The sequence below is a fragment of the Staurois parvus genome, unplaced genomic scaffold (assembly GCF_062004578.1).
Source record: "Staurois parvus isolate SC_StPar_1 unplaced genomic scaffold, SC_StPar_1.0 ptg002864l, whole genome shotgun sequence".
Lineage (NCBI taxonomy): Eukaryota > Metazoa > Chordata > Amphibia > Anura > Ranidae > Staurois > Staurois parvus.
The window spans coordinates 271,942-290,461 of NW_028320660.1; the positions used below are offsets into that span (position 1 = coordinate 271,942).

At 42.6% G+C, this 18,520-nt stretch overlaps 1 long non-coding RNA gene across 14 annotated transcripts in view; it reads left to right on the top strand.

Moving 5' to 3' along the window:
- LOC149429009 (uncharacterized) overlaps positions 1 to 18,520 on the top strand; it is a 645,951-nt gene that overhangs the window by 243,197 nt on the left and 384,234 nt on the right. For 13 of the 14 annotated variants that reach the window (XR_016310627.1, XR_016310628.1, XR_016310634.1 and 10 more), the window contains one exon: positions 9,004 to 9,146. This is a non-coding gene — a long non-coding RNA (uncharacterized LOC149429009). Of the gene's footprint in view, positions 1 to 4,751; positions 4,819 to 9,003; positions 9,147 to 18,520 lie in introns of those variants that run through there. The other variant, XR_016310640.1, reaches the window with a different exon arrangement.

Below are 18,520 nucleotides of genomic sequence, written 5' to 3' on the forward strand. Positions count from 1 at the left end.
ATTTTTATCCAGACTGAATAATAACACCATCTCATTTATACAGAAGGAACTGTCATTCCCACTGCAAATATTTTTTATTTTTTATTTATATTTTTCATTCATAGTTTTTGTTTTTTCACATTGATAAATTAATTTATTTTATATATTTACACAAATCATATATTTAAGTATAATTAATTGATGTAATTATTTGATTATCGGTGGTACACTTATGAATTCATTATATCACATAAGGTAGAATATATTGGAGCGCGGTACACTACTGGTATTCGTGAACATTTTTAGTGACAGCAGGGTTAGCTGAACGTTTTGATATAAGATGTGTAGGTGGGCTTGAAAATGGCAGAGTGATGGCAGTTTACAAATCATGTTCTGATTTTTCTGATTTTTCCTTTGCACACTCTAGCTGTGCTGTGCTGCTCAATGCATTCCTATGGGAAAATTTCGCCGCAAAAACCGCGATATTTCTTGAACGATTCGGCGAAACGTTCTACAAAGTAATAGCAATCCGATCGGGATCAATGCGCACGTTTTGATATATTACTTGTCTTTGTAGTGTAAAAACTGTGGGAGGAGTTAGCGTGGCAAATATGGCTATAATAAGAATAAGAATTAGATTTCAAATATGGCAGAGAAGAGCGGTTAAAAACAAACTGCTTCAAATTGCTCACTTCACTGGTGTCTTCACAATTTCTGTGGAAATTGTGTGGTGTTCTGGCCTCCACACAACTGGAGTGGGCAGGTTAGCTTTTGTCTCTCTGCTTCCTGCTCACACAGCTGGGTTCCTATGGCAACTCCCTCCACACCAAGGGCAGAGTCATGGTTATAAACAAACTGCTCCAAGTTGCTGACATCACTGGCGATTGCCATCTTCAAACGGTTGTAGATTTAAAAGTATAAATGCTACCGTGAAAAGGCTTATATTGTGACAATCACAAGAAACAGACCTAAATTTTGATATATAGTATGTCTCTGCAATATTAAAAATGAAGGCACAGTCGCAGTTTAAAAACGTCCCTTAAAATTTCTTGTGTCTCAAGTGGAGTTTCAATGAAAGTCAATGGGAGGAGTGAGGTGCAAACAAATGGTCATATTCTGAAAACTATCAGGAGTATGTCCTAGCCGTGAACATTTTTAGTGACAGCAGGGTTAGCTGAACGTTTTGATATAAGATATGTGTAGGTGGGCTTGAAAATGACATAGTTATGGCAGTTTACAAATCATGTTCTGATTTTTCCTTCCACATTGCAGCTTTCTCACTCTAATGTGACTCAGCTGCCCCCTGAGTGACCTTTGCTTGCACCTGTTACCTCAGTCAGTCACAGGTGTGTGAGGAGCTGTGCTCTAAACAGGCTATTTAAACTTGCCAAATTCACTGGCGATTGCCATCTTCAAACGCTTGTAGTTTTAAAAGTATAAATGCTACCGTGAAAAGGTTTATATTGTGACAATCACAAGAAAAAGACCTACAGTTTGATGTATAGTATGTCTCTGAAAGATAACAAATGAAGGCACAGTCGCAGTTTAAAAACGTCCCTTAAAATGTCTGGTGTCTAGAGTGGAGTTTCAATGAAAGTCAATGGGAGGGGTGATGTGCAAACAAATGGTCATAGTCTGAAAACTATCAGGAGTATGTCCTAGCCGTGAACATTTTTAGTGACAGCAGGGTTAGCTGAACGTTTTGATATAAGATATGTGTAGGTGGGCTTGAAAATGGCAGAGTGATGGCAGTTTACAAATCATGTTCTGATTTTTCCTTTGCACACTCTAGCTGTGCTCTGCTGCCACTCTAGATGCACCATTCATTCCTATGGGAAAATTTCGCCGCAAAAACCGCGATATTTCTTGAACGATTCGGCGAAACGTTCCACAAAGTAATAGCAATCCGATCGGGAACAATCCGCACGTTTTGATATATTACTTGTCTTTGTAGTGTAAAAACTGTGGGAGGAGTTAGCGTGGCAAATTTGGCTATAATAATAAGAATAAGAACTAGACAATCTACAATTTCTGGGGAAATTGTGTAAAGTGTTCTTGCCGCAACCTTTACCAAATGATTGATGAAATGTAAGCAGTGCACATTGCAAGCCTGATAGTGAGAAATGCATTTCAGCTTGTATTTTGAAGCTCACAGTCCAGCCTCGTGAGTCATCTGCCTCTTGAGTGACCTTTGGTTGCTGCACCTGGAGAGGGCGGAGTAGGCTCACTGTGCTGAGACAGCTGGGTTGCTATGACAACTCACTCTGAGAGGAATGTCAGCATGCCTGTTCTAAACAGGCTTTTTAAACTTGCCAAGTTCAATTGCGTGCTAAAATTAGTATTAATTAAATATTAAAGAAAAGAAACATAGTGTCTTATCCGGGATATCAATTATTTATTTTTATTTTTATTTTAATTTTTTTTTTATTTTAATTTTAATTTTTATTTTATTTTTAATTTTATTTTTATTTTAATTTAATTTTATTTTTATTTTATTTTAATTTTATTTTATTTTTAATTTTATTTTTATTTTTATTTTAATTTTATTTTATTTTAATTTTATTTTATTTTAATTTTATTTTATTTTTAATTTTATTTTTATTTTTATTTTATGTTATTTTAATTTTATTTTTATTTTAATTTTATGTTAATTTTATTTTTATTTAATTTTTTTTTTTAATTTTAATTTTATTTTTATTTTTAATTTTATTTTATATTTAATTTTATTTTATTTTATTTTTATTTTAATTTTTATTTTATTTTTATTTTTATCCAGACTGAATAATATTACCATCTCATTTATACAGAAGGAACTGTCATTCCCACTGCAAATATTTTTTATTTTTTATTTATATTTTTCATTCATAGTTTTTGTTTTTTTACATTGATAAATTAATTTATTTGATATATTTACACAAATCATATATTTAAGTATAATTAATTGATGTAATTATTTGATTATCGGTGGTACACTTATGAATTCATTATATCACATAAGGTAGAATATATTGGAGCGCGGTACACTACTGGCATTCGTGAACATTTTTAGTGACAGCAGGGTTAGCTGAACGTTTTGATATAAGATATGTGTAGGTGGGCTTGAAAATGACACAGTTATGGCAGTTTACAAATCATGTTCTGATTTTTCCTTTCACACTGCAGCTTTCTCACTTCTCACTCTAATGTGACTCAGCTGCCCCCTGAGTGACCTCTGCTTGCACCTGTGACTCAGTCAGTCACAGGTGTGTGAGAAGCTCTGCTCTAAACAGGCTGTTTAAACTTGCCAAGTTCACTGGCGATTGCCATTTTCAAACGCTTGTAGTTTTAAAAGTATAAATGCTACCGTGAAAAGGTTTATATTGTGACAATCACAAGAAAAAGACCTAAATTTTGATATATAGTATATCTCTGCAATATTAAAAATGAAGGCACAGTCGCAGTTTAAAAACGTCCCTTAAAATGTCAGGTATCTAGAGTGGAGTTTCAATGAAAGTCAATGGGAGGGGTGAGGTGAAAACACATGGTCATATTCTGAAAACTATCAGTAGTATGTCCTAGCTGTGAACATTTTTAGTGACAGCAGGGATAGCTGAACGTTTTGATATAAGATATGTGTAGGTGGGCATGAAAATGACATAGTTATGGCAGTTTACAAATCATGTTCTGATTTTTCCTTTCACACTGCAGCTTTATCACTCTAATGTGACTCAGCTGCCCCCTGAGTGACCTTTGCTTGCACCTGTTACCTCAGTCAGTCACAGGTGTGTGAGAAGGTCTGCTCTAAACAGGCTGTTTAAACTTGCCAAGTTCACTGGCGATTGCCATTTTCAAACGCTTGTAGTTTTAAAAGTATAAATGCTACCATGAAAAGGCTTATATTGTGACAATCACAAGAAACAGACCTAAATTTTGATGTATAGTATGTCTCTGAAAGATAAAAAATGAAGGCACAGTCGCAGTTTAAAAACGTCCCTTAAAATTTCTTGTGTCTAAAGTGGAGTTTCAATGAAAGTCAATGGGAGGTGTGAGGTCCAAACAAATGGTCATATTCTGAAAACTATCAGGAGTATGTCCTAGCCGTGAACATTTTTAGTGACAGCAGGGTTAGCTGAACGTTTTGATATAAGATATGTGTAGGTGGGCTTGAAAATGGCAGAGTGATGGCAGTTTACAAATCATGTTCTGATTTTTCCTTTGCACACTCTAGCTGTGCTCTGCTGCCACTCTAGATGCACCATTCATTCCTATGGGAAAATTTCGCCACAAAAACCGCGATATTTCTTGAACGATTCGGCGAAACGTTCCACAAAGTAATAGCAATCCGATCGGGAACAATCCGCACGTTTTGATATATTACTTGTCTTTGTAGTGTAAAAACTGTGGGAGGAGTTAGCGTGGCAAATTTGGCTATAATAATAAGAATAAGAATAAGAATAAGAATATACTTGTGAGATAACAATAAGTGTTCCTTGCTATGCAAGAACACTTAAATATATATGTGAGATAACAATAAGTGTTCCTTGCTATGCAAGAACACTTAATAAGAATATACTTGTGAGATAACAATAAGTGATCTTTGCAAGAACACTGAATTACACAGGATTGGGGCCATTCAATGGTTATTATTGAGTTCTGCCACAAGATGGCATTCTCAGGTGTAATACCGCTCCTCGCCATAGATGTCTCCCTTCCCAGTCGGCTCTATACAGAGAAAACGGCGGCCATCTTTAGCTATGTAAAGTCTATGGGAGGCGGAGGAGAGGAGCAGCTGAGAGGGGAACAGGAAAGGAACGGCCGGGGTGGAGATGATGGCCTCCCGGGGGGAGCTGAGCTGAGCAGGTGAGGAGGACAGAGGGCAGGAGAGCTGGGTAGGTGGATGGAGGAGGCCGGGGGGCTTTGTGGAGAAGGCTGGGGGGATTGTCTGTATAAAAAGGCTGATAGGAGGTCATGTCTGGAGAAGGTGGGGGAATAAGAGGCACAGATATAGCTGGGGCTCCCCAACCTGCCCCCCAGCGTCCCCCCCACCTGCCTCCTCAGCATCTCCCCAATTTCCCCCTCAGCGTTATCCCCCCCGCCCCATTCAGCTTTATCCCCCCCACACCCTCAGCTTTATCCCCCCCCAGCTTTATCCCTCCACACCCTCTGGGTTATCCCCCCCGCACCCACTTAGCTTTATCCCCCCCTCCGCCCACTTAGCGTTCTTCCCCCCTGCCCCCTTAGCGTTTCCCCCCCCCCACCTTTTCCCCCAGTTTTTCCCCCCCCAGCCCAGTGTTTCCCTCCACCTGCCTCCCCCAGTTTTCCCCCAGAACACTGGGGAGGCAGACTGTGGCTGACCCCCCCCAGGCCTGCACAGGGTACAGCTCACTGAAATCAAAATAAAAGAAAAACAAAACTGTGTGACTGGCCCCCAAGTTGTGGCCAACAATGCCCTGAGTGTCCGAGTTCTCCAGTCCTCCCACTTCTTCCACAAGTCTTTCAGTGCCGCATTCCTGGGCCGTCCTGGTGTCATCCGGCCCTCAGAGTGTAACCAGTCCTCACCCAGGGTGCGTTTTTTTAGGTCATGTGGCAGAAATGTGCTGGTTGTTAAGAAGTGGCCGCCCACCGGCATCCTTCACAGCCAATCAATAGCTGCTAGTTAAAGGATAAGTTCACTTTTTATGAATAAAAGCACTTTTTTTTTAAAATTTTCTGGTGGAAAAAAAATGTGCACTTATTTATTTGTTTCAGGAGCCTGTAAAGCTTTGTACCTGCAATCAGCAGATGGCTGATTGCTGGTACTCAGCAATCACAGAGATCACCAGATGCGCGCTGCTGGGGGCACGCGGGAGGGCGCGTTCTAGGAGGATGTCGTATGACGCCCTCCCAGAACTGGACAACTGCGCTGTAGCCTTTATTCGGCTATAGGCTGGTTGTCAAATGGTTAAGAAGCCAGTACCTGATGACGTCCTTAACAACCAGCTATTCACCAATATGCTTTGCAATGCAACACATTTAACACACACCACAAAACGCACAGCAACCGTGGTATAAACGTGTGAAATATGCATATGTGTTTTTGCCGCAAGTCAGCGTGAAAGTAGCCTAAGTGATGACACAGCCCCTGTGATGTTGCTTGTCACATGGTGTTTCGGGAAGTAAACAGAGGAAGGCTTGTGAGAGTGAGAACCTATACTATAGATCTGTGATCATGTCATTAGAGCAAAGGTGTCTTCACATCGCAGCATTTTAGGATACTGAGAATATTCGTTAGAATGCACACGTGCCAGAGGTGTCCCCAGGAAGGTAAACATCAGTATTGTATTAACCGCTTCCCGTCCACCCTATAGCAGAAGTACTGCTACAAGGCGGCACGGGTGCACAAAATCACGTGTATATACCTGATTTTGCATTTCCAGGTAGGGGGCGCCCATGTGCCCTACCCGCGTCACCATTCGCGGCTGCAGCTATCAGTCACCGGGTCCCAGTCGGTGTTTACTCACCGGCACACGGTGATTGCCGAACATCTCCGACAGTGAAGGGGGGGGGGGGGAATGGTTTGTAAACAAAACAGTTCTCTCCCCTGTCAGCTCCTGCCCACTGCTTTGCATGGCTGTGCAGAGCACTAACACACAGCCCCATAGTAACACAGAACACAGGTTAACCCTTTAATTGCCCCACATGTTAACCCCTTCCTCCCAGCTGCCATTAGTACAGTGTCAGTGGTTTTTATTAGCACTGATCACTGTATTGGTGTTCTTAGGGATGTCAGTGAAAACAGGTCAGTTCCACCCAGTGTCAGAATGCCCACTGCAGTCCCGCTATAAGTTACTGATCGCCGTCATTACTAGTAAAAAACAAAAAAAAAAAACCCAGTATATATACCGCCATTTGTAAACACTATAAATTTCACGTAAGCCAATTAATTTACACATATTGGGATTTTTTTATAGCAAAGACATGGAGCAGAACACATTTTGGCTTAAATTTGTGATGAAATGTGATTTTTAAAAAATTTTTACTGGACATGTCTAAATGTCTAATAGCAAAAAGTCAAAAATATTGGTTTTTTTTTTCAAAATCGTCACTTTTTTTTTTTTTATTGTGCAAAAAATAAAAATGCATAGGCAATCAAATACCACCGTATCATTGACCAGCCGTAATGCAAAACAATGGCCTGCTCAGGAAGGGGGTTAAATCCTCTGGAGGGCAAGTGGTTAAAGGTTAATTCACCTTTTGTAACATGTTACCCCCATATTCAGAGTGTAACATGTTATGAAAGCACTGGCCCCCGCTCCCTGCAGATCACCAGCTTTGTCAGCTAGTGAGCGATCTTCTCCCCGATAGCTGTCAAATGTTTAAAAAATGTGGCCGTGCGGGGCTCCATTTGCCTGGTCACATCACTCCTCTGTGAATGAGAAACTACTAGTCCCGACAGACTTAGCGGCTGTCAGTTTGTAGTTCTCAATGAACTACCACGGCACTGTGGAGCACTGGGATAGTTCATTCAGTCTTTCTGTCAGTATATCTGCTTGCTTGTACATCCTGTATGGGGTGAGCAGATGTACTGACAGATCTGCAGGAGACCTGCATGGCATCAGTGATCTGCCTATCGCTGGTGCAATGCTTTCCAGGCTTCGGCAGCAAAAAATAATGCACATTTTTTTACCTGCATATAAAATGTGCATTTTTTTTTTTTTTTTTTATCAAAAGGTGAACTTACCCGTGAACTAAAGGGCTTTGGAAGGTGAGAATACCGGCAGCAAGTATTATGGAGTATTTTAATTCTTGGGATTAGAAAGCCTTAATGTATAACTAAAGGAAAAACTTTTTTTTTTTTTTTTTTGGGGGGTAGAGAGGAGAGGGATTAGAACACCTGTCAGGTTTTTATTGCTGTCTTTGTCCCTGAGAGATCCCCCCTCTCTATGTGTCCTGTTTGCCATTATCATCGAAGGTAAATGTAAAAGAAAATCCCAAATTTTGTGTTGTCCCCAGAAAAGTAATAGAGGGGAAATCTTCCAATGAGGGACCCCAAAGTATTCCCTTAATTTTCAGGGATTTTTTTGACTTCCTGTTTTGGCTATGGGACAGGAAGTGAAGGTAAATCTCCCCAATGGGACACAGATGGCAAAAAATAAAACTGACGGGGGTTATAAATGTCCAAAATGAAAAAGAAATGTTGCCTATAGTTCTACTTTATACCCCTATTAAAACATTGAACTCTTTCTTAGCAGGATCAGTGATGTTCTCGCCTATGCCGTCCCTTCACCCACTTGTCTCCCCCCCCCCCCCCCCCCCTTGAGCTGACATCTTAATTGTGGTCACCCAGCTGTGACACCTTTTGGCTTCACAGCTGGGTGCCCACTGCACGAGGTGTACTGCACCTCCCGAATGGTCCGGCAGTCTTCTTGGACCTGTAAAGTGTCCTAGAAGACTGTGGGGGGAAGGAGGAGGGCATGCTAGAACCAGGGACCCGCTCCCCCCCCCCAAAAAAAAGTGTAAAATGTGGCAGTGGAGGGGGTAGGAGGCAGACAAACAGAGCTGCCCCTTTTGGTGGAGCTCCCTTTAATATATCTATAAATTATTTTTTTTTAAATGCAAACAGTAACTGAAATTTGATTTATTATCAGCTTCTTGAAGTCAGCAGAGATCAGACTAAGGGGGGGGGGTGCTGCAGCAGTGCAAGGGACCAGTTGATTGTGCTCATGTGCTGATAGGAGGAGAAGGGGAAGTGACAGAAAGATTCGGCTTTCTGCTTCTCTCTTTACTGTTCAGTCATAGGCTAGGGGAAAGGCAAGACCTGTAAGTGTTAGTTATCTGCAGCAGAGAAAAATGGGGTTCCTGCTCTGACAAACAGTACTGTGCTGTGTGGCAGAGCTGTGTAGATTTCAGGACTGGAGGGATAGAAATATAAGTCCTTTGTCAGATAAGACCTGTATAAATATTTCAGCCATATGTTTGAGGTTAATATTATATAAAGGCTGGTATGTGTGAAATGTATTTATATATTTTGTTGTTTCTTTTTGTGTATTTTTCTCCTGGTTTAAGGTTTCTGCTGGTTTCTCCTTGATCAGTGATGGTCCAGTGAGCTAAGCAGTGTGTGAGATGATTAAGTAAGAAGTTGGGACCATGGGGCAGAAGAAAAAGCCATTTCTCAGGTTACTGGATTACCTGGTGATCATAGGCGCAAGGTAAGCCATGGTTCCTTTTCATGTTTTATCACTAGAGTACTACAGCAGGCATCACTCGGGCAGTTTAGTTCTATAACCAAAACACACATACATTGTCAGCAGCAATCCACTGCCTATCCAGAGCTCCTTTTTATTCTTAGTAATTTCAGATCATACACTAGAAGGATAGATGACATTTTAGCAAAAATCAATATTCCATCTCTCTGTTCTCTCCTTTGTCTTTGGCTCAGAGACAGCAGCGGGAGCCATTGGCCAGTGAGGAGGAAGCCGGGCCAGGCTGTGCTTTGTGAGTCAATAGACACTCAGAGCTGGCTCTGCAGTGAACCTGCACGAGTGCTCCCATAGCCAGTGGCTTGCTATGAGGACACTTGGCAAAGGGGGAGGAGCCAGGGACCCGAGGGGAGCACAGAGCAGGTAAGTATGACATGTTTATTATTTTAAAGAAAATAAAATGGGTTTAGAATCACTTTAAGTTGCTGTTTTGAGACAATTACAGGGGATTGCCATATCTGTTTTCCTTTTGAAAATGTAAAAGTCAACACATTCTTCAATTTAAATCAGCTAAATACATTTTGGATGCTTCAAAACAAAAGTATTGTAACAAAAAAAAAATATTTTGTCTAGTGGTACATAGAAATGAAAATTCTGGTGCCGAAAATGAAAATTCAAAATGCACTTAGCCGAGAACCGAAATGCACAATTTTTAAACATGAATATATATTTTTTTGAAAAAAATACACTTTGATTAGAAAAAAAACAACAATATATACCTCAATTTTTTTGTAAAATATGAAAGAGAATTTTACGGCGAGTAAATAGATGCCCAACATGTCATGCTTTAAAATTGTGCACGCTCTTGGAATGGTGTGAAACTGCGGTACTTAAAAAATCTCCATGGGTGATGCTGTAAAAATTTCTACAGGTTAGCAGTGTAAAGTTACAGAGGAGGTCTAGTGCGATAATTATTGTTCTTGCTCTGATGTTCGTGGCGATACCCTCACACGTGGTTTGAATATTGTTTACATATGTGGACATGGCCTACATATGCGTTCACCACTACGTGGGGTGACAGGGACACTTTCAACTTTTTTTTAATTTATTTATTTTTGTTTTGTTTTTTGCACTGTCCCTTTAAAAAAATTGTTATCACTTTTATTCTTATCACAAGAAATGCATGCATCCCCTGTGATAGAAATAATTAGTGACAGGTCCTCTTTATGGAGAGATATGGGGTCAATAAGACCCAACATCTCTCCTTTACAATGTAAAGAATTGGATCAAAAAAAAACCCATTGATCTAGTGCTTTAAAAAAAAAAAATGTCCGTAACCGGAAGTGACATCGCTCCGGTCCTCCAAGGGCATAGAGATGAGTGGAGGCCATCTTTCCTTCACTCATCTCTATGCCCAGCGCCGGGATCGATGGTTTCTCAGGTGAGGCTGAGAACTCCCGAGTGGCGGCAGCGAGGGGCGGGGTTTTTTTGGCACCCGTATCGGTGCTTTTTTTCATTTCGGCCGACGGCCGAAAGGGGTGTTTTTGGCAGAAACGCTTCGGGCCACTGAAATTTCGGTGCATCCCTAGTTTGGTCCACTACCTGCAATGCTGCTGAGAAGGACCCTTTCTCGCTGTGTGGAGGCAACGGTTGCCTTTCAGAGATCTGATACACCCACTGCTGAGTCAGAGACAGAACTCTCCAATCTGCAAGGTGCATGAGTGTCGCTGATCCCAAAGCTATAGGTCTGTCCTCTGCAGAACAACTGCTGCTTCCACAGAAAGAGCAAGGGTCCTTCACTGCAAAATGCTGTCAGGGGAAAAAAAGCTCAGTTCACGGGAAAGAAAGTACGTAAATTTCATTTGGGTTCAGCGTTGCATGACCACGAAATTGTCAGTTAAAGTAACGCAGCGCTGTAATGCAAAGAATGGGCTGGTAAGGAAGGGGGGGGGGGTAAATCCTCAGTAGGGCAAGGGGTTAAATATGTGTTAACCTCAACACAGTGTACCATAAATAATCAAATGCAAACTGCTCATATTACAACATTGTGTATACATTCGATAAACATAAAGTAAACCAAAGAATATGTAAGTTAAAAGTTCAAAAAGATAATACGAAGGTGTGAAAAGGGCCAGTGGTTTGGTACTTGTAATAACATGCTCCACTTAACAGTACTGTTGGTGCCCCACATGGACCAACACTCACCCTATGTAGGTGACCAATTATCTCTAGTATGGTCAACAGCACTTGTGGTGTATTCCCCTGTACAATCATCACAGTTTTGTTTATCCGGGTAGTATGCAGCACACCAGATGAATCCACTCATAGAAAGGATTCCCCCTCTATTTTTACTACATTCTCTCGGGCCCTTAGTAATGTGGGGTCCTTCAGTTGTTCAGTGGCAAAATTTTCCCTGTGTACTTCTAAGTCAAACACTAGGGGTTGTAGGCTCCTCCCTAGGCTCTGTTTTCCCTGCTAATACTGGCAAGGGAAACACAGGCTCAATCCTCACCCTCAGAGGATTCCCTAGGATAACCTTCAGGCTCTGAAGGACCATTTAATGGGAAATCTGGGCCATTCTAGAGCTCCCAGAATTTTGGGAAATCCCTCCCCACAATGGCGTCATGTGGCAGTTGGGGAACCAGATCCACCTGATGACACAGGTTACCGAGGGAGGTCTCAAAGGACACTGTTGCCACTGGATACTCTCTCGTGTCCCCATGAACACAAATGACTGCCAATTTTCTAGGGTGCAAGGTTTTTCCCGTTACCAATTCAGTTTTTTCCAAAGTAACCAGGCTACCTGAATCCAACAATGCAACAACATTTTTACCATCAATACCCATTTTGCATAAAGGTTTCTCATTTCCCTTTTCAGCAGTGCAAGTAACAGTTGCAAATGGGGACTGCTGTCTCTCAGTAAGAAAGTCACAGTGCATTGGTTCATCCGTACTTGGGCAATCTGCTGCTACATGTCCCTTTTCCCGGCAGCGGTAACAGATTATCCTTCTGCTCACCTCTGGCGGGTTTGGCTTTCCAGGCCGCTCACGCCAGATATTGGAAACAGTCCCAAAAGTACCTTTCGTTCCCCCTTTTCCAATCTCTCCACCCCCATCCCTTGGTGCAATGTTACCCATTGCTGGGGATGGTCTGGTCTTGGGGTGGAAAGTCGGTGATTCCTTGAGGGAAGACGTAAGATTTTCAGTCGCTAGATATCTCTCCACAAGGTCCAAAAGCTTGTCTGCTGTTTGTGGATCTCCATGACTCATCCATTTCTGCAAGGTAGTAGGGAGAGACCTCAGAAATTTGTCCATCACCACCCTTTCCACAATCTTTGGTCCAGACAGTGTATCTGGCTGCAGCCATTTCCTGGTCAAATGAATAAGGTCATACATTTGGGATCGGGGTGGTTTTCCCAGTCGATAACTCCAGTTGTGTACCCGATGAGCCCGGACAGCCAGGGTTACGCCCAGCCGCGCCAAAATTTCCATTTTTAAACGATCCTAGTTCTTGGCTTCCTCAGGCTCAAGGTCAAAATAAGCCTTTTGGGACTCGCCAGATAGTGGGGTGGCCACTAGTCCAGCCCACTGCTCTTTAGGTCAACTTTCTTTTTCAGCTGTCCTCTCAAAAGTGGTCAGAAACATCTCAGGGTCCTCATCTGCAGACATCTTTGGCAGCAGGTGACTTACACGGAAAGATGGTATGGTAGTAAAATCACTCCCAGCCTCAGTCTGCTCACTCTGCTGAAGCTGTTTCATGATGGCTGCAATTTGCTGTTGGTGTATCTGTTCCTGCCATTCCAACGATTCCCTAAGGCGTGCCTACGCCTGTTCCGGGGCTTGCTGCTGGGCTGCAAGGCTTTGTTGCAAAACCTGCTGCTGGGCTGCAAGGCTCTGTTGCAAAACCTGCTGCTGGACTGCAAGGCTCTGTTGCAAACTTGCATTTGTTTTCTGCTGACTTGCATTTGCCAAAGCAAGCTGTCTCAGTATCTCTTCCATGCTGGCCTTGCTTCACCTGCCTGCATCCTCCACCATATGTGAGGGATTAACCCAGTAGCGGGTTGTGCTTGGCCCTCTGGATGGGTCAGAACACCGTGAAAGAGGCTCAGCACGACAGCAGGATCTTGGTGAAAAGTTTGTGCTTTATTTACAAGTCGGGTGAACACACGGTGCAAATAGTCAAAACAGCAAAAAAATACAAACAGAAAATAAAACCTTGCCCTGCTGGGCATCTAACTACAAACACAGGTTTCCTATCTAGCTGTCTGAATACAGCCTATTGCTGCTTAGACACAGAGTGTTCACACAGTCTAAGATCACACAGATTATCTCTCACCACAGGATGGTTTGGTTGCTCCCCAGTCTGTCCTGCACAGCAAACTGGTTCCAGGTTGGAGCATCCTCTCTAAGCAGCCTGGGCGTTTTATAGAGCCCAGAGCCCTCAACTCGCTACAGCTGAGCTAATGAAATCATCAGTGACCTAAAACGGCTCACTACACAGCACAACAGGAGAAACAGTCCGTGTATAACATGAACCTGGGGCAAATATACCTTCCATCCTGGACACATCCCTTAGTTCTTCCTGCCTTCTTGTCACAGCACCCTTTGAAATTATGGACAATCCTGAGGCACCCTATTCTGAAATGTATAAAAGTATTCTAATAGTTTTATATAACGCAGCAACATCCGCATACATAGGACGCCCAACATTAGAGGTGATTTGTTTTTCCAAAGTAAATACACTTTTGCACACTGGTACTGACTGGTATTCCAATGTTTCTCTTCTCCCTCAGTTTTTCTCTATCACTGAGATGTGACCCCCAGCACAGACCGAGAGGGGCGGGAGAGGGTCAAACCAAGATACTGTGCAGGCAACCAACATCCTCCTTATCAACTGATGATGTCATTGGTTGTCAGGCACTGGTGGCTAAAAGGTCCTAATGGTGCACAATGAAAACCTGTGGCTTTGTGTTACTAAAAGGCAGGCTTGTTCCACCCGCTGGCTTGTGTACAAGTTTTGGGCAATTTTTAGACCTTTTTCCAAGGCACCCCTGAAGAAACCTCAAGGCACCCTGGTTGAGAAAGGCTGGTCTAGTGCGTTAGTGTACAGTGCATTGCAGTGTCCAGTGTGCCAGTGTACAGTGCATTGCGGTGTCCAGTACATCACACAGTACGCTGCATTGCGGTGTCCAGTGTACAGTGCATTGCGGTGTCCAGTACGTCACACAGTACAGTGCATTGCGGTGCCCGTTGCGTTAGTGTACAGTGCATGGCGGTGTCCAGTGCATCACAGTGTACAGTTAATGGCGGTGTCCAGTGCATCACAGTGTACAGTTAATGGCGGTGTCCAGTGCATCACAGTGTACTGTGCATTGTGGTGTCCAGTGCGTTAGAGTACAGTGTATTTTAAATATTGTATTGTTTTTTTCCAGTTTTTTTCCACTACAAATAAGATGTGTGTGGTGCGCATATGAATTTGTTCTTTTTTTTTTTTCTTCTTCAAACTAGAGTCCGGCCCCCCAACAGTGTGAAGGTCTGTGAACTGGCCCCCTGTTTAAATAGTTTGAGGACCCCTGGTATAACCTGTAGGTCATAAAGCTACACATAAACCTATATTTGTTTTCTTTATTCTTCAATAGTCACAAAGGATATAAGTTCACTTTGTGTGCACCAAATGTCTTTGCAAACTTGGTTATTACCTTGCAAAAGTAGCAGTCCCATCGCTAGGCTGTGTGGAGTCTAGAGCTGTGAGAGGTACCCAGAAGGCCTCTCCCACTAAAGATTTTACAGAAAGCTGCTGTACAGAGATAACATTTCACACTGGATTGCTGCACAGATGTGGCAGAGATACACAAAGCACACAAAGATTGAAGGAAGAATACACACGCCTCTGGTAATTAGACAAGATTTGGTTATTCCAGGGTTTAGCTTTCAGATTTTTTTTCTGTATCTTGTTTAGGAGACTTTTACTTTCTTTTTCAGCGAAAGGTGCCTGCTCCGCAGGGGCTGCAGACTTTTAATTTTTTGGGATATTTAGGGTTATTGTTAGAAATAAGAGCACAGTTAGCCATAATGATATGACTGCGGTTCTTACATTTCCATATTGTATGAAAGACACACAAAGAAGGTAACTTGGACTGCAAGTCCACTTATAAACACCAATTAACCACTTCCTTACCGCCCTATAGCAGAAATGCTGCCAAAGGGCAGCACGGGTGCACAAAAACACGTATGTACACGTGATTTTGCATTTCCAAGTAGGGGGTGCGCGCAGGCCGCGTTCATGCCCTACCCACGCCGCCATTCGCGGCCACGGCTGTCAATCAGCGGGCCCAGGCCGATGATTACCTGCCAGCACCCGGTGATTACCGACAATCACTGACGGGGAGGAGGGCTACTTTGTTTACTAACAGTCGTCCTCCCCGTCGGCTCGGGCACACTGCTCCGGGTGTAAGCACGCCCCCATAGTAAAACAGCGCACAGTTAACCCTTTGATCACCCCTTATGTTAACCCTTTTTTGCCCAGTGCCATTAGTACAGTGTCAGTGCTTTTTTTTTTTTTTTTAGGACTGATCACTCTATTGGTGTCACTGGGGATATCAGTGACACCAAGTCAGTTCCTCCCAGTGTCAGAATGCCCACCACAGTCCCGCTATAAGTCGCTGATCGCCGTCATTATTTATAGAAAAAAGAAAATAAATTCCAGTATCTATACCGCCATTTCTAGACGCTATAACTTTCACGTAAACCAATTAATTTACTCTTATTGGGATTTTATTTTAGCAAAGACATGGAGCAGAATACATTTTGGACTAAATTTATGACCAAATTTTACTTTTTAATTTTTTTTTTTTTTTACTGGACATGTTTAATCGCTTCCGCGCCACCCTATAGTAGAAATACAGGGCGGCACGGGTGCATAAAATCACATATATGTATGTGATTTGCACTCCCACGGTTTTCGTGCCCCTCCCAGATAGCGTCAGATTTCCTGACAGTACACCAGTAATCCCATTTAACCCCTTGTTTGCCAGGAGCACACTCACATACACTATAAACCTCCATTGCTAGTATAGTCTTTGAATGGATCAATATCTTTGATCAGATCAGCACTATACCAGTGTTCACATTAGTATAGCGTCCCCAAAAACGCAGTATTAGCGGGATCAGCCCCGATACCTGCCAGCACCTGCGTTTGGCCCCTACGCTTACCGCGCCCTTCTCCCCCAGCAAGTGCAGTGTCAGTAGGTCACTGTCACTTGATACATTGCACACAAAACCGCAGTGTTTGTAGAATCAGGCCTGATCTCTGTTAGCACTTGCTGGTACATTTTTTTGTAGTGGTTCAAGCAGTCCCTGACAGCTAGGTGCTCCTTTTACCGTGGGGCGCACTAGGTACCTATAAATGTAGTGGCCAAAATGCCAATGGAAAGGTACTCTAGTGAAGAGGCCTACAGGATTCTGAGTATGTCAGGTGAGAACGAAGGGGAAGACTCCCTGACACAATCAGCCTCAAAATACGAACCTATAGACAACAGCTGCATCCTGACAGATAGCTCAGATGATGGAGAAGAGGTCTCTGCTAAGATCAGGCGTACCCAACCCCAATCCCAGGTTGCTGAGATGTTACAATTGCATGATGACTCTCATATGCAGCAGAGTGCCAGTACTAGTGCCACTCTACCTTTTGGTGAACTGGCGAGCACCAGCAGCCTAGTACATCCTGGTCTTTCACATACTAGCACTGCAGTATCACTTGGTGATGTGGCAAGTCCCACAAGTGTAGTACAAGCTGGTGCTGCAGGCATCATCCTGGTATAATGTTTTTCAGCCAGTGATCAGCTTTCATGTAAAAGCAATCCTAGTAGCTAATTAGCTGCAAGATTGCTTTTACAAGCAGCGAGAGACGATGCCCCCCTCCCCCGCTGCCTTCCACGGCCTTCTCGGGGGAACCTGAGAATGCAGCGGGTGTTTCTGCCAGCTGACCATAGAGCTGATTGGAGACCAGAATGGTGACAATCATCTCTATAGTCTAAGAAATCAGAAGCTACGAGCATTTCATCACTTCAGTTTTGCAGGATATAAACAGCGCCATTTGTAAATTGGGAAAGCATCTGATCACACCGATCTTGGTGAGATTAGATAATGTAAGAGTAGAGGAGATATCTAGAGTCTCATAGACCCCAGATTTCTCAAAAATGAATGTATGACAATATCCATTGAAGTTATAAGGGATATTTGCATTCCCTGTGATAGCATTAAAAGTGATCAAAAAAATGAAAAGGACAGTGTAAAAATAATGTAAAAAATCAAAATAACTTAAAAAATAAAGCACCCTCGCCCCCCCCCCCCCCCCCCACATTGATCCCGTGCCAGTATGTTAACATCGGTTGCACCATGCATGTGAGGTATCGTTGCAAAAGTCAGATTAAGGTCAGTAATTCTAGCACTAGACCTCTGTAAATCTAAAATGGTAGCTTGTAAAGGCTTTTAAAGCATTACCTACGGATATTAAAAATGTATGCAGTTTGTCGCCATTGCACAGGGCATGCGCAGTTTTAAAGCATGTCATGTTTGGTATCAATTTACTCGGCATACCATCATCTTTTATATTTTACCAAATAATTGGCCAATATATTGTGTTTTTGTGCATTAAAAGTAAAGAAAGTGTATTTTTAAAAAAACAAATCGCTGCTCGAGTACTATGTGCCATAAATTGCAGCACCCACCATTTTATTCACTAGCGTGTCTGCTTTAAAAAATATATGATGTTGGCGGGTTCAAAGTAATTTCCTAGAACAAAATACTGATTTTTTTTTCATGTGAACAGAGAAGTGTCGGAAAAGGCTTAGTCTTCAGGTGGTTAGAAGAGTGAATGATGTGTGGCATAAACTTCTAATGCTGGGCATAAAATGCCCCCACCCCCAAAACGACCCCTTTTTGGAAAGTAGACACCCCAAACTATTTGCTCCCGTGTATGGGGATACCATATGTGAGAGACGTCTTGGCAGTCTAGCCAAGTACAGGACCCCAAAATCCAATATGCTCCTTCAGGCTTTTAAAGGGCTTTATTTCCTCATTACACTTCCTGACTACCTATCACAGTTTCGGAGACCCTGAAATGCCAAGATAGCACCAACCCCCCCAAATGATCCCTTTTTGGAAAGTAGACACCTCAAGGAATTTACAAGAGGCATGGTGAGTGCTTTGCAGATCTTGTTTGTTGCCACGCGTTTTTAGAAACTTTTTTTTTTTTATATTTCAAAACCTTGTGAGGAAAAAATGAGATCTGAAAAATACTCACCATGCCTCTTTCAAATTCCTTGAGGTGTCTAGTTTCCAAAAAGGGGTCATTTTGGGGGGGTTGGTGCTGTCCTGGCATGT